This window comes from Sceloporus occidentalis, unplaced genomic scaffold, assembly GCF_023333645.1.
Source record: "Sceloporus occidentalis isolate IW3139 unplaced genomic scaffold, rSceOcc1.0.p SCAF_6, whole genome shotgun sequence".
Lineage (NCBI taxonomy): Eukaryota > Metazoa > Chordata > Lepidosauria > Squamata > Phrynosomatidae > Sceloporus > Sceloporus occidentalis.
Window position 1 is genome coordinate 137,425,824 of NW_028316986.1, and position 17,609 is coordinate 137,443,432.

A 17,609-nucleotide genomic window follows, 5' to 3' on the forward strand; every position below is an offset into this window, starting at 1 on the left:
GAATCTACTTGGATCCATAAGCTTCCTGGGGTAGGCCATCTGCAGAGACTCTGAATTCCAGAAAATCTAAAACCCAACAGATAGTGAGTTATGCATGACTATAAAATTTATATAGACAATTCCTTCATCATCCTACCTTGGACAGAATTCTAGATCCCAAGTGCAACATTTGTTGGCACCAGATTCTACTTGTGACAGACCCATGGTTATGGAGGATATGAAGTCCTGAGCTGCTCCCAATAGAGAGGTTTCGGCATAGATATTGAAGTCCCCCAAAACTGAAGGGATTCTACCACTACTGCCAAGACCAACTCAGCCAGCTCAAGAAGTGAGCTTCATGAGCAGTGAGGTGGGTGGTACACCAACCAAATCCCTATTTTGTCCCACCCACTCACATTTAAGTACACACATTCAAACCCTGTGGTACGGGGTACCTAGTGAGGGAGATGGAATCCCAATGGAGCACCACAATTCTACCTCCTTGTCCCTCAGACTTTGCTTGCTGCTCCATAGAGAAGCCAGGTGGACAAAACTGGAAGAGGTTAAACCCCTCACCTTCATCCTGCCAGAACCAGGTTTCTGTAAAATAAGCCAGGTTGGCATGCTTATCCAAAATCAGGTCCTGGATCAACTGTTTGTCCATTTATCAGATTAGCATTATTATCACCTGGTGTTGCAGCCTTCAAACAATAGAAATGAGTGAGACTGTCAATTCGCTTTCATGTTTGTTTGGCAGTACTTCAGTACCATTCATACTTGCTATCTAAGCTTTTGAATCCAACTACGGGAAAAACTGAAGCAAAACTACTGAAACTTTAAATACCAGGGCCAGCCTTATCATTAGGGAGACCATCCCAAGTATGCTGAGAGTCAGGAAATAATAATAATAATAATAATAATAATAATAATGATAATAATTGGTGCCAGTCTGTTTTTATGGCCAGGATAGAGGAGCGGTGTTTCTGGGAAGTTCTGTTTCCATTGCCAAAATCACTTGGCTGGCATTGGGTGTCAGTGTGCACTCTGACTTGAGTGAAGCAAAAGTTGGAGGAACCATTTGCAGCAAGGAGCAAATGTCTTAGGTTGGACCCATAAGAAACAGTTTCTTAACCCACACAACAACAAATCAGGGACAGTGGGAGAGGAAAAGGCACAAAAGACGATATTGTCAGAGGTAGGTCATGGGAAAAGGGATATTTCCCCTGTGTTTTATTTGGACAAAATAAATAAGTAATGCATGCAACCTGAATCTGAACCCACATCTTAACCACCCACTCAAGACTACCTTTGCTTTTGCAAAAGATTTGGAGAGGACAGAATGGACAATAGATTCAGCCGTGCAATATCGGCTCAAGGATGTGTTGCTTTCTCCATTAGAATACTTACAAAACAGTGTCTTCCTCGGCACTGGAGTTATGATAAAACCAACAAACCAAGACTAGACCATGTGAAACTCACCCCATCAACCATAAAGCTTCATAGCCAAGCTACCAATATTGTAGAATGTCTGAACAAGTACATTCTCCTCATCAGTGTTCATCATCCACTCCAGCCCCTGCCATGCAAGTAGGCACAATTAAAGCACCCCTGAAAGATGTCTGCCTAACCTCTGTTTAAAAAATTCCAAAGATGGAGAGTTCACCCCTACCCCCGAATCAGACCATTCCACTGCTGAACACCTCTTACAGCAAAGAAGTTCTTTCTGCTGTTAAGATGGAATCTCTTTTCTTGTAATTTGAATCCATAAAATATTAAAAAAAGAGCACACACAGCAAGTGCACATTTTTACTACATGCAGAAGCTTTTGGGTTTTCTTGTCAGTGGTGAGATGGGTAAAACAGATAGAGTGTTGCTCTTTTGCTGGATGGAAGCACTATATCTCCCATGTGTGGATGGACTTCTTTTAGCCTAGTTGTTGCCCAGGGCTTTCTGAAATGCAGAACAACTGCAAAGATGTCAGTTTATGGGGTTGGATGATAGGTATCTTCCTAGCATCTCTAACTGGAACACAACTTCTCTTCTCCTCTCCTGAACAGTGCCAAGCAGTTTTCTCAGGACTCGTTCTTCATTTGCAGCTCTTCAGCGAACAATGTCAGATTCATGGCTACACAGCACTCGAAGAAGCTGTTGCTGCTGCTCTAAATGGATGGGGCCCCATCCACACACACCCCACCCCCACCCTTGCCCACTCAAATATTATAAAGATTTGTTTCGTCAGTGGCCATGACGTTGTGTAGGAAGTTGCCCATTTATGGAGACTAGAGCAAATGATATCATCACAATAGGTGGCTCCTCTCTACATAGGGATCATTTGTGAAATGAGATTACAGGCATTTATCTGGAAAACAGGAGGCAGAGGCACCTGGTTTATGTAATTGATATCCTGGGGAATAATGCTCCACAGTCATCAAGACAGATCATCTCCCCCACCCCACCTACCCCTGGTGATTTGATTATGTGGGGAGAAACCACTCTCCTTGCCTCTTTTTTTGCCTGAGCAAAAAAACAAAAAGGAAAAAAAAACCCCTTATCCACATGGAATAAGCTCCAGACCATGTTTTCTCTTGTGCTTGAATATATGGGACATGCATTGCAATCCTATGCTTGCCACACTGCTGCAGTGTAGATGTTTTGCAGAGCTGTGTAGCAGGCTAGGAAAAGCTGGGACTCACCGGGTTCTTCCTAGGATACATAGTTCAGTCTCTCTGGCCTTGGTATCTCTCTCTTTCTGTTTTTAAAAAAACCATGAATCTGAATCCTTCATTGATTGCATATTTTTCCCGATCTGTGTGAGGCTTCACGCTCTGTGCCTGGATGCTGCCTGCAGTACAGCAAGAGGCTTGAATACGGTAAGTCAGAGATGACTCAATTCTTACTCTCTTGCCTCCTGTGTATACTTTCATTCTATGCTGTGCTGTGACACAAGGATGCTGTGTGTGTGTGTGTGTGTGTTTGTCTCAAGTAGAGGAGTACCAACTTAATTAGCCCTTTCCCTCGTTAATTTGTAGCAGCTTCTCTCTCTCTCTCTCTCTCTCTCCCCCCCCCTCCCCCAGTACTTTGCACCATGTTTTCCCTTTCCTCCCTGCAAGCAAAGAGCCCTCCTGTCTTCAAGTAAAATGCAATGGATTTTACAATTATTTCAATCTTCCTGAATTGCTTGGCATCTCTTGTCCACAGGAACAGATTGGAGCAAGACACATATTAAGAAAAAGTACCGAACTTAACAGGTGATGTGGGATGGGGGAAAGGGACAGGGACAAGTTCAGCCTATGTAATATGTAATTCGTAAGCGAGAACTCATGCTAAGATGTACGCTTCTTTTACAGAAAGTCTGTACCATAGGTGTTGCTTGTTTTTGGTATTCTTTTTAATAAAAATGGGGACCTTTATCTGCATTCCCTTTCAGTGGAAGTGGAAGCAGTAGTTTTGAAAGCTGTACCTGACAAAATGAAATGAAAACCATTCTTCTTTGTAATGCAGGATGCAGAGGATGACGATAATGACCCCATAATGCAGGGTGCAGGTGATGATACATCTGATCAAATGCATTAAATACAATAAATGAAAGGTGTGTGTGTGTGTGAGAGAGAGAGAGAGCGAGAGAGAGAGAAGTGGGTGGTGATGGAGTGAGTTGCTACAGTTGTATTGCAATGATGCCACAATAGATTTTGTCTAAAGAATGCTAGCACTGTGATTTTGACAATGGCTGAAATTCCACTAATAATGAGGTTGCTACTTCATGAATTATAAAGGGGATGTCATACTGTGCAAGAATTGCTTGAGAAAGAGTACAGTGGAGGGGTCTTTTGTATCACTAGTTTACTGTTCTTTTTTTTTAAAAAAACTATTCATTGTCCTTTTATAAAACAGACAAGACAAAACTAAGGTTCACCTCTGATGTTCTTTATTGCAATGGGCAAGTTTGCAACAACTCTCTGTTAGTGACAGGGAAGGCTTGAAAAGCATGCATATGAACAGGCATTAGATTCCTGCCTTCTGTATGCAATGTGATTTTCAAGGGTAAGTGATTTTAGGCAATGACACACAAATACAACAAAATTATTCATTCAGTAGTAGACTCTTAGTGAACTATTTGGTGTCTATGTAAAGTAACCAATTCATTTTGTCACCTTTTTCCTTTCCCCCAAGAAGAAGGCATCATCATTGTCACTTGTACTTACACCTTTCCATGTATCATATGACATTTGAAGGAAGGTCTAGGAATATTAGCAGACATAATTTGTATCCACATTTTTAATCAATGCGACATCCTTCCTCCACCCATCCCTACTGTAGGTAGCGTGTCCATAGGATCCATAGACAGCTTGCTTTCTATCCATATGGTGTAGCCTACATGTTCTTTGTTTAGCAACAAGTGATCAGATAAGATCATATATCAGACAGAAGAATGCATGTAAAGTCCTTCAGCTCTGACTAGCTGGCTATAAGTAGTTTACAGAACATCTATATGCAAACAGTTGGTACTGAGAGCAGCCAATTTTGCATGGCATTATACTGTTTCTCAAAAAGCTGGAAGGCAAACCAAATTACTTTTGCTGATCAGTACGTTAAACAGATATCTGCTATTGGGCATTCAACCTTTTACTTTCTGAGCAAAGCTGGTTTGAAATACTTATTTTGAAAATGTATGCAGTATATCTCCTTAATACGCTTAAGAAGTTATTCCAAATATGGGAAATAACACACCTTTGGTTGTATTTACTTAAGTTTATCTATGTGGAAACTATAGGTACGAATGATAAGATTTTATTCAGGCACTGTTTTCCTTATATTTTTCACTACTGTAATTGTGACATGCAGCATTTTATGTACTCTGTCTGATTGAATTTTAACTATAATCTGATTTGCATAAATTAGCTTTCAGACAAAATTTTCAGGCTTTTTCCTCTCCCAGTCAACTGCCAACAGTACTTAAATAGTCTAGTCCAATGAAAATCACACACTTCAAAGTATGCTGTTGATTTAACATGGAGAAGGAGGACAGAGTTAATATATGAGATGCTAGGATACAGGAGTGGCAATTTTTTCATCTTCCAAACCCATTACAAATCATATGAAATACTGTTTCATATGCCAATATGGGCTTATTTAATAGGCATGATATAAAAATCCAAACACACACTGCCCAGATTTTCAGAAACTTGCATCTGTTTGCAGGAAAAGATCCTTGAATCTTTAATATATTCAAAGCATTTTGCACCAAGTGCAATGTTAAATACAAATGTCATGTCTGAAAATTTAGTTTCTAATTGGAGACATATTTCTCTCATGTGAAAACAGGTTTGACTCCAGTTTGATTAATCTGGTTTAAATTGGAATGATAATACTTTCAGACAGAATGCCATCTCTTGGTATCTTATAAATGAAGAAGCCACAGGACCACATGGAATAGAGAGTTAAGATTTTATAGAATAATAATGATAACATTATTTTATAACCTGATCCCATCTGCAGTTAGGTTAGATGTAGTTAAGTCTGCTGATATCAGTGAACCCAAATTTGCCTATATCTACATAGAGTTAGACTATGGATATATTTTTCCATGGTATGTTATGGGTGATGAATTTATATTCAACCTATCCATGGTATCAACAATATTAATAGAATGGAACTGTAAATTGAGCACTTCACCTCTAATCTGATGGTGGTTCAGAAATGCTGGTGCATAATAAGTACTTTAGAGAATGGCTATAAAGCATTCGTGTGATAGAACACTTACATTAAATGCAAAATTACCACATTGGATCATTGGCATCTCCAAGTTGAGGTGGGAAAGCCTGAAACCATGGAGAACTGCTGCTAGTCCATCTGCACTGTAAGCAGTACAGACTTATATGGATCAATGGCCTCACTTGGAATGAGGCAGTGTCCTACCGCCCTCGACTTATATTTTGTGCCTGAAATTGAGAGGAAAGAGCAGACACTTTTCAAATAATTGAAGTAATCCAAAGGTGTATAAAACATTGGGGAAATTATTATGGGAAGTATGGATTTACCTTGATAAATATTCATTTAAAAATAATATAAAAATTGGAAGCATTTTTGTATAATTGGAAATATATAGATGAACACAAAATATGATGGCAATGTATTCTATTTGACAATGAGCAATGTATTCTCATTGCTGAAAAGAGATACTGGCCAGCAACACCCATCAGCATAAAACTGTTGTAATTGTATTGTGCTTGTGAGTATTAGCTAGAAGTTGGTTTGCAGAAGTGGAGTTGTAAGACGGTATGTGTCTTCATGCAGGGAATGCAGCTAAATGGTGCGCCACCCATCTTTTGCATGCTGTCTGAGAAACACCACTGGACCCCTAGTGAAATGGATTTTAAAGGTGTGCATAGGACTGCAGTCTAACTGTCTGTCCCAAATGCACATAGGATTGTCACTCTCAACAAAATGCTTTTCCTTTTCATTTTGCAGCACTGAACAAACAGAACCACAGATATTTGCATTTGTTTAGTTGTGAACAGTAAAGGAGAGTGCAATACAGTTTTGTTACAAAACCTTCTATACAAACATGCATAAGCTTAAATGCAAAAGCTTAAATGTAAAATTTAGAGCACCTATTCAGCCTTCTGTATGGCTAAATAACTGTCGTAAATTGAAGTACAGCATGATCGTCAGCACTGTAATTCAGATGTAAATCTCACTGTCAAGTAAGAATGCTTAGCATTGCAGCTTTGGTATTACATCAGTTCCTGCTAAATATACAAGAAGCACATTGGTCATTTAGGGTATCGGTAGAGTTACTGGAAATATGTCTAACTGTTATTTTCAATTCAGATGATATGCTATGTACAAAGTTGGGGTTGACAACCTGAACAGTAACTGATCTAGTAAGAAATAGACATTGTTCATAGTTGGTTTTTGTAAGTAATCAATATTGCTAGGGTATTTTCAGAGCATTGGCAACAATTGGTAAAACTTTTCAAGCTGTCTGTCAAGCATGTAAATCGAAGGTCATCTCCCCTTCTCTCAGTAGAGTTACATGCAAATTCTTTGTATGATTTTTTTCTGTGCAACATGAAAACTTAAAATGGTGACCTTAAGTTCCATACAGTACTACTGTCTCTAAAACTAATAAACTGCAGATAGACTGGGTGATTCCCTTTTAGGCTTGCCAATCAACCAGAAAAGCCTGAGCCTTTAAAACAAAACAAAGCGTAACAAAATTGGAATGAGTCGCTGCCATATTGTTGCACAAAAGTTGGTAATTCTGGCCAGTTGCCAAAGCCTCTGAGTAAAATTGATATTGTGACAGTGAAAGTTGGCAGCTTGAACTGCATGGCCCACACCCATTCACTAGAGGAGTTATTTCAGCTTATTGCTAGCACATAATTTCAAATCCTACTGTTTGGGAGATAATGAAGCACATGTTGGCACATCATCTCTTATCTATGATGGATGCACAGTTAGCACCTCGCCATTCACCTTGAAAGTTGACCTTTGGTGAACATTCCAGTTAAACTTTCTTAAAACTTGAATAATGGGCATTCACCTCAGATGCTTCAAAGATCTCAAGGCACATAAATTGTGAACTGCTACTCCCTGAGTAACAGAAATGTTCCTTGCAGAGAGAGGAAGATAATGGATGCAGACAGAAGCTGGCATTCCCAAACTTTCAATTGAGTTTTTTTACTTGCTTTTGAGTAGGACTAGAACTACAAATTCTAAGATCCCTTGCAGGAGATGGACAGTCCAAGAGCAAAGGATCCCGTAAGCACCTGCCAGTGCCCTGGCTCTACCTTTGCTTGCTTTGCTTATTAGAATAGCTGTAAGTGGAGTCCTTGGCAGCTCATAGAATTTGCCCAAGGCCCCATGCTGGTATGAGTCATACCCATGCTTGAGAAGTCATAACAGCTCAGTAGATGACACCACAAGCTCTGTTGAGCCAACTTGGTGGGCAAAGTTGTAGGAACTGCTATCACACCCAATTTCACTGGATGGTTAGGCCAAGATATACTTTTAGTATACCATAAATTGATTGTATTGGTGAGTTATGATGGCTTCCACAGTTGTCTAGCTGATTTGGTTGTGGTTTCTATGTTCTTGAGATCATGCATTGCTCACTGATCAAATAGTGCCACACTCACCAAAAGTCAGAAGTGGAGGAGTTGCAGAATGATTGACTACACTAGTGACCAGACTTATATGGCCTTTAAAAAAGCACAAACTCTGGTATAACTATTTTTATGCCACTGTAGTGGTCTAACAGGACTCCAGCCTTACTTTACTCCACCATAAGCTCAGCCTACCATGTTCATTAGTCATAGGAATACAGATTCTGCTTTTGCTAGATTTCACCTGACTATGCTGCCTGACCAACCCTTGGCCTTGTTCCACCAGTCACACACATGTACCCAAGTCTTTTAAAATGTGACACTAGCAACTTTCTGTAAATAATATTGACTAGATTTGGAACAGACCATGAGGCAAGACATTTGCTACTAAACATTTGTTCCTGTTTTTTGAGTTTCCTCCTTGTAATGCCCTGCGTATTTCTGATGGAACAGAATTCACACAGAATTGTACAAATGGACATTATACATGAGTACTGCCTGGATATCTTTTTAGAACTTCCTTCTGAATTTTCTGCTCCCAAGGATTTCGTGGGTCATTGTTGATTAACTCCCAATTTGAAAAACTGACAGAATTCCAGAATGATCATTCCATGTTCTTTTAAAGTCTAGGGAATCACGGTGGATGTTTCTACAAAGTGAAACAGAAACTTAAATGTTATTCCTCTATTGTGGTAGTGGAAGGATTAGATACAGGAGATCTTCAGTGTCTCTGGAAAAGAGAAATGCAGATTTTTAGGATCATTACACATGGGTGCTTCAGAGGTTCTCAGCTCAGTAAGTCTAGGTTTCTGGCATATTGTGGGATGACTGACCAGGGAAACTGTTATCCTTTCAAATGGCCCTTTGCTAAATCTATGTGTTTGGTAGCATAAAACAGATCAGGTGCTGATGCTGCATGAAAGAGCTATTATGTCCCACTGGGTGGCCTCTGTAGATATTGCTGTACAGCTGTAGGGGAGTTCAGGCAAAATCCATGGTTCTCACAGGAACCGTACTGCTAAGAGGGGAACTGACACAGCTGTACCACTGAGTTGCCTTTATAGGGGTGTGTTCAGGATTTTTTTTAAAGTCTATCACATTTAAATTCCTCCCATTAGAAATGTTCTCTGGGTGAATTACTGTATCAATTGCATATTAAAATACAGCAGTTCTTTAGAAAGGGAAGGTCCATCACAGAGCATACAATTTACATGCAATAGATCCAAAGTTCAAATTATGACTTATTCTGGTTTTAGGTGTGGAAACTGGGAAAGAATTCAGGCAATCTTCTGTGAACAGTTGAGAATATTGTGTTAGATGGACCACTAGTCTTACTCATCTTTATGGTCCCAAATTCAACATGATACCAGTAGAGCGGGGAAATGGGTAGTGCAGTTGCATTGGCATATACAGTACTGTTGTGTAAAATATTCACAACAATGGCACAAGAAGTAGTACAATTCCACAGTTAGCTTATGCAACAAAACTGGTATTGGATATCACCCTTGAGCTAATACTGAAAGTTTGCAACTGTTAGGACCATTGGCCTTGCATTACTGCAATGAGATCACTGAGTATAGGCCTAAGTATTCGGGGCCCATTCTCTTTCTCAATTCTTACCAATGTGTTTTATTTCTAAACCAATATTATTTCATTTTGGAAGACTGACCAGTTTTTCACAGTGATGCAGCGCATTTTCAAGGAGAAAGATCCAGCAGGAAAACACAAAACATGGTCTTATTTGGCTATGTAGGAAGAGTAGAATTTTAGAGCACCATGTTCCTACTGAATACATTCACTTTCTTTGAAATGCTCCTTCTAGGTGGCTCTGTGACATCAAGCACATTTCTGTCTGATTTATTTTACTCACTGATGACAAAAATGGGACCTAAGAAGATAGTGAGAATATTAAGAATTTAGTCTTCTCTATTTCTTCACATTTTTCTTCTTCTTTTGACAGCTGTTTATTTCTTTTGTAGTCAATCTTGCCCTTTCCTCTTGAAATGTTTCCTGTTAATGCAGAACTTTCACATGGCAACTAAATACCATTAGAGAGAGGAAGTTAGCACCAATGGTTGAATAACTGGCAAGATGAATTAGACAGTAGCTCCCTTAATCATTGCAGGCAAACTGTTATGCAAGTGTACTCAAGGCTACTCATCCACATACCTTGCTTAAACTGATAAGTTAATTTTCTGTTGCATTTCACAGTGCAGTCTTCTGCACCAATGAAGGCCCACTTCACTTTAGGCCAAAGAAATGCTGGATGGGATCTGCACAGTTTCATCAGACATAACCAAGGGCTTGAATAACCTCAGTGGAATGTCTGATTCTCAATCCATACAGTCAGTCATCATTCTTTATTACAAACTACTTTTTAAACTCTTCCTACTATGTAAAAGCAGTTTGCCATATGGCATGAGAGAAAGCACCATATTTTGGAAAAAATATTGTATGTCTATGGATCTTCAATAACAAAAGGTCTTGAGAAAGATGTGTCTACTGTTAGTTAAACATGGAAGTACCCTCACTCCAAAAAAAAAAAAAATTGGATATACATCTTTACAAGTATGTGCTTACTGTCATGGGACCAACTGTCTCATGATGAAAATGTACCCACTTTAATAATGTATCACTGAGAAACTAAATTCCCCCCAGTGTTTCTTAATCTGTGTCAAAAAGATGTTGAAACTAGCAATCTTTGTAGAGCAGATTTCATGAATTTATTACACATCTAGTATACAGCAACAGAAAGACCTGAAAGTGCAACCAGAGCTTTAGGCTTTTGGGTGTGTTTGTCAGAACTACCACTATTTGAAATTTTCATTGGGCATTGTAATATACAAACATGAGTGTGAGAAATGCCCCATTCCTAGAAAAGGAAAGCAAACTTTGACCTATGATCTCTTCTTGTCATCAGTGGAAACCATTGAGAGCCACTGTAAACTGAAATTCTTTGCAGGTTATTTTGCTGAGAGACTTGGAAATGCTTACCCAGCACTTATGGGCTAGCATGAGCGATCATGTGCAGAAAAGTGAAGGACACCTAGATATATTGCTTATTGTTAGCCTTAACAAGCAAATTATTTAACACAGTAGTAATATACATGGAAGAATTGTGCCGTAAGCTAGGAAGTGCACAGCAGAACCTGGACAAATGATTGAAAATCTGAAAGCAGTGCTGAAAATAAAGCACTTTGTGCCTCTGTTACATAGGCGGGTTACAAACCGCCGGGTTGCAGCGCTCTCCCTCCGCCGCCGCTTGCAGCGTCAGGGAGCCGCAGCCTTTAAACGGCGTGGCTCCCGGATGCTGCAGAGAAGGAGCGCAGAAATCACGCTCCTTCTCAGGCCCCGGAAGAGGCGCCGCGAGTGCCAAAGGGCGCACTCGCAGCGTCACTTCTGGGGTGCCACGTGCGGACGCAGAGCGTCCATTACGTCAAAATGGCAGCACCTCTATGAACAGGGCACCGCCATTTTGTACAGACTGAGTCTGTGATAGGGCAAGGGGCGTCTAGAAGAGACGCCCCTTTCCCAAACTGGGACGTCCTCAGGACGTCCCTAATGGCGGCTTGTAACCCGCCATATTCTGTCAGACTTTGGAAATAATACATATAGAATCTGTCCCCTACTTTTCTTTTCTGTTTTCTTAATGATGTTCCTTAAAAACCAGGCATGCCTAGGGTAGGAAAGAGATACAGGTTTGAACAGCTCATCAAGGGCAAATATAACTCCTTTAAAGTCAGAGAGGTGATGGTGGTTGTTTGGCACCCTTAAAAAACACTAGAGCCAACATCTGATTTTTCTTTCTGTTTGTATATACCAAGCTTCAGTAGATTTTTGCCTTTGGCTGTTTCTTCTGTTGTTCTTCTGTTGGATCTGCATGGCAAAGTAGCTAAGCAAACACCATGGGCAATGCTGGTTGGTTGGCTGTCCCAATGTTTTTGGGCAAACATTAGACAACTATAGAAATCCAAAATCTGGAAGCGGAACTCACAGTAGGCAAAGAAAAAAGTTTCTCTCTCTCCAAAGGCCAGGTTCAAAACTAGAATGTACTTGGAAAGGGCAGATGGGGGCATTTGAGAAGTATAAAGTGTGCTTGTGGCAACAATCCATGAGTTTTGCAAGTCACCAAGGATACATCCAGACTGGTAAAAAAGACTGATTTTATTTCTAGTCTTCTGATTTTATTTTGGAGTTCCATGCACATTTTGTTTATCACAGAATATTTTCCATTAGCTACCAGTATGATCAGATACTTTTTATACCAGTTCCCCAATATAAAATTGGAAAGAACAGGAACACAATCTAGGATTTTTCAGTCCGTCTAGATGCACCCTAAGAAGATGGCTAATTACACTTGCCCAACTTTATTGCACCTTTTCAGGCAGTCTGGAAGTATTACACTAATCAGTTCCATCTGACAGAGTTTTGCAGCTAAGATAGCCCAATTCCACTACAAGTACCATCTCCTCCTTTTGTTTTAGCTATGCAGTAAACAGTAGTAATCAGTCAGTGACCTAGAAGGATGACAGGAAAGAGCAGTCTATCTTAATCTTTTCGAAATTGTTTCCCCAAATCTACCAGTTGTATAACAGGTACTCTGCAAAGCCTTGAATGCACATGATGCATAGAGATAGAAATCCCCGATTATTTCAGCTTTACATGTAAGAATGAACAATTTCTGTCTTTTTCTTCCCACTGCAGGAGTAAATGAATATTTCTGCACAACACTAGCCCCGTTTCAAATGTTCAAAAGTGTTGCAGAGTAATTATTCTGCAAAGAAAGGCATATGTGTTGACTTTTTTTAAAAACAGAAATATATTCCTTGAACAGAGAACTTGTTTTTAATAATAATAATAATAATTATTATTATTATTATTATTATTATTATTATTACTTATTTATAACCTGCCCAATCACTAGGAATCTGGGCGACTTACAACAGTAAAAATACATTACAATAAAATACTAAATGGTTTTTGAGCAAACATTGCCTCTGTCTTTCTCCATACAATAATTCCTCCACAACACTTTGGGATGTTCAAACACCCAGAAAAAAGTGGGTAAAAATCATGCTGCTGTATTATCCATCCCAACAGGACTTCTGGACTGTTGGGGAACTAATTTTTCAAACCTGGAAACATAACAAAAATGTGAATATTTTTTCCATTCCTATCGGTGCATCCAAATGGGTAAAATATATTTGGAAACCAGAGTTAAAGTCTGATTAAAAAGAGGTCACCAGGTGCTCTCCATGCTTCTGTGTCAAAGCAGCAAACTCAGGTTATTTTTTTAGTGAAAAGTAAGCAATCATTTTTGCAGCCATTGTAGTTTTTCGAAGGCAAGGCCACCCTGCGTGCTGTTCCTTATCTGGTATGAAAGTGCAGCAGTACTTTTCTCTATGGGCCTAGAAGCAGCAATGTGTCCTGGAAAACATCACAATTAGATAGCACAGATGAGAATAATTGAATCAGGCAAATTGTTAGATTTTGTAAGAACACTATATATGTCTTATATTTTGGGAAGCAGAACAAGATATGAATCCAATATATAAATAAATACATCTAAATATAAGCCAGTTTTCAACATTATGGCCTACTGTCTTTATATTGTGTCATACCCCAGATCACAAACATAGGGTTAGACAAATAAGTCCAGTTTGATTCTCAGTAGCTCCTGCTCACTTCTATAAAATATTGCCATCTAGATTGAAAAGAGACCAAAAGGAAGTTATCTTGTTGTTGTTAGCTGCCCTTGAGTCAACTTGGACTTGTGACGATCTCATGAATGAGACATGCCCAAGACTCCCTGTCCTCCACTGGTCTGCTCATTTCCTGCAGACTCATGCCTATGACCTCCCTAGTTGAGTCTATCTATCTAGCATGCAGTGTTCCTCTCTTTCTTCTTCACTCAATCTTTATCAGCATTATTGTCTTTTCTAATGAGTTGTGCCTTGTCATGATATGGCCAAAGTAAGACAGCCTCAACTTAATCATCCAAGGGTATTTCTGGCCCGATCTGTTCAAGGACCCATTTGTTTGTCTTTTTGGATGTCCATGGTCTCCTCAGCCCCATTCTCTAGCACCACATCTCAAATAAGTTGATTTTTTAAAATCTGCTTTTTTCACTGTCCAGCTCTCACATCAATACGTAGTGATTGAGAATACCATGGCATGGACGATGATAACTTTAGTGCTCAGTTGTACATCTTTACCCTTTAGGATCTTCTCTAGCTCTTTCATGGCTGCCCTTCCCATTCCTTGTCTTCTTATGTTTTGACTGTACTCTCCATTCTGGGCAATATTTGATCCCAGGTACAAGAACTCTTTGACTATTTCAATATCCTCATTGTCTAATTTGAATTTATGTAGGTCCTCTGTGGTCATTATTTTTGTTTTCTTTATGTTCAGCAGCAGGCCTGCCTTTGCACTTTCTTCGTTGACCTTTCTTAGTAATTGTTCCAAGTCATTGATGTTTTCTGCTTGTGTTGTGGGCATATCTTAGACAGTTGATGTTCCTTCTTCCTATCTTATCTTTCCAAGTGCTGAGTTAGCCAGGTGTGCATATAACTCATAGTAACAACTCTCTGTTCTATTTTACATATAAAGCTGTGGGGAAATGAGTATCTTTTTGCCACAACAAAACCTTCAGTAAGGATACATTCAGATGATAACAATTATAAGGCATTTACCAGCCATTTTGTCTTTTTATCCTGTACTTTTTTCCCACCATAAAGAAAAAGACAGAAAAAGCAGTACAAATAAGTGAGGGGGAGGATGAAAGCATCTGAAGCTTGCATCAAACCCAGTGAATGAGACAAGGAGGCAGTATATTATGGAAGCCTCGCCTAGAAATGGTCTAGGTGTCCAAATGCAGGGATTATGGTGGACCCTTCCCACCTGATAATCACAATCAGACACATAAGCTATATGGGAGTGTGTAAAAGGGAAGCAGTTTCCATGCAGGACAGAGAAGTTGTGCCAATTGGTGCATAGGGAGACTGGGAGTTACACTAGACAGTTATAACAGTCTGATGGTAGTAACTCACATGGTGACATTCTAATGAAATTCTGGGATTTGCAGTTTTCTGAGGTACCTGGAATTCCCTGTTATAGAGGGCTCTAGAGTTTTAGGTCAGAAAGGTGAAGTGGAGCTGTCTAGCACCTCACCAAATGATCAATTCCAGGACTCCATGGGATGAAGCCATAGCAAAATATCATAACTGTATAATTTAGATATACTCTGGGGTTATTAGGAGAACTGAATGCTTTCCTGTCATGGAATATAGTTGGTCCTCTGTATCCACAGATTTCTTTTCCATTGATTCAACTATCCATGGCTTGAAGATATTCAAAATATGAACATTTCAAAAGGAAAACCTAGATTTGTAATTTTATACAAGGAACACCATTTTACTAAACCCGTTGTATTAATGTGACCTGAACATTGCCAGATTTTTATATCCATGAGGAGTCCTGGATCCAAATCTCAGTACATTCCAAGGGCCCACTGTATTTCCTTTTGGGAGATACAGTGCCAAGCCTTCTTTCTGTAATGAAGTAAAGAGAACCCAGATTGAATTTACCAGTAGAAAACTTCTGCCTCTCCCTTATTTGAACTATAAGTGTCTGGAGGTCTGCAGATAGGGGAAACTGATGTAAGAGAAAGGGCACACTGGACAACCAAGAGGGCCAGTACTATTGTCTCTGATATTTCACTTTTTTGTGGTGTGTATGCACACACATGTGCATGTGATGTACACAGGAACATAGAAGACTCAATTTAGACCCTTTTCCTTCTACCAAGAAGTCTTCAGTTCACTCAGTGGGCACTGCTGACTTTCCTGATCAGCTAAAAGATGGATGGAGCTACATGCCATGCTGCAATGACAGCAGTGTGTGGAGTAAGTGCATTGGTTTTTATCAATGGCAGTGTTTTAAAATGATAGCCTAGATCTTTGGTATCATTTGTAGGTGAATTATGGCTGTACTTCATTGGATTTGGCTGCACTTACTGGTTTTATTGCTTGCTTTTAGGCCAATTCCATGCTGTTGAAAGTGTTTTTCTCCTGACATGAATTTCATTCCAGCATGGCTAATGTTTCCTTTGTAGAAACGACTCTGGAACAATTATTTGAAAACTGAGTGGTTTTGATATATTGGCAAAACCATTGCAGTGGCAAAACTTTGAAAATCCTGGATACAAGATTACAACACTGGTGTATGTTGTATGTTTCCATAAATTCTATAACCCTGAATTGTAGTTAATGATAAAAAAAAGGCAGAACAGTCTTATGGTACCTTAAAGACTAACAGATTTATTGTGGCATAAGATTTTGTGGAACAGGGTCATCAGATATATGAAGCTATCCTCAACTGACAGGTGCATGCATACAAGCACATTGAGGGAGACAACTGTAAACACTGAGGCTAAAAGGCTATGAAATGCCAGAGGTACTGAATGTGGAAACAAATAATTCACTGAACATGTAATTCTGAATTTAAGAGAATCCTACAAGGATGGATTTTATGTATCCATGGGAACAGACCTAGCATAACATGAAAATAATGTTTCAAATAGACAGTGGATCCCCCACAGAATATGATTATGCAAATTGTGCATATAATACAAACAACGTTTTAATTTTTAGGGGGGGTGGGAGTCCTTGCAATGTCTCTCCCAATGTCTTTTCTGTCTTTTTAATGGATCTGTTTAAAATTGTTTTAATTCTATAGAAAGTGTCATTGCATTTTAGCAATCAATTTTGGATATGCCTGCATCTGTTTTGCTTTTTGAGTCAAAGATTTTTTTTGAGGTGGGTGGGTGGGGTGGGATATACGTGAATAAAAACATCACCACTACTACCACCATCTTGTTGTGTGCCTTCAGTTCATTTCTGATTTAAGGCATCCCTTTTACAGGCTTTCCTTGGCAGAATGTGTTCAGAGGGCTTTGCCCTTTCCTTCCTCTGAGGCTAAAAGAGTGTGACTTGTCCAAGGTCACCCAGTGGATTACCACGGTTAAGAAGGGATTTGAACCCTGGTCTCCCAGTATCCTAGTCCAGCACTCAAAACACTACACCACACTTATTTTTTAACCGCAAATATCCCCATCCAGCCATCGTGCTAATTTTGTGGGAAGAAAACAAAGGTATACTTGTAAGGGAGAAGGCATTTCATACATTTGGGGTTCATTTTATACATAAGATATAATAAAGTCCCTAGCTACCAATAAAAACCCCTGAGAGTTTATTACAGTTAGCCTTCCATATCCACAGGATTTTTTTATCCACAGATTCAAGCATCCATGGCTTGAAAATATTTTAAAAATATATAAATGTCAAAAAACAAACTTTGATTTGGCAATTTTTTTTTATAAAGGACACAATTCTACTATCTACTGTATTTAATAAGATTTGAACATCCATGTATTTTGGTATCCACGAAGGGTCCTGGAATCAAACACCAGTGGATATGAAGGGCCTAATATATTAGAGAACTGTGAAAGACATAGTACTTGAT

General features: G+C 39.3%; 1 protein-coding gene across 4 annotated transcripts in view; it reads left to right on the forward strand.

Annotated features, from left to right (window-relative positions):
* The window catches only part of DLGAP2 (DLG associated protein 2), a 546,854-nt gene that overhangs the window by 161,166 nt on the left and 368,079 nt on the right, over positions 1 to 17,609 (forward strand). The window contains exon 1 of one of the 4 annotated variants that reach the window (XM_089531070.1): positions 2,797 to 2,849. The exons of the other annotated variants lie outside the window; for them this stretch is intronic. The gene's annotated coding sequence lies outside the window, so the exon portion shown is untranslated. Of the gene's footprint in view, positions 1 to 2,796; positions 2,850 to 17,609 lie in introns of those variants that run through there. 4 annotated transcript variants of the gene reach the window in all.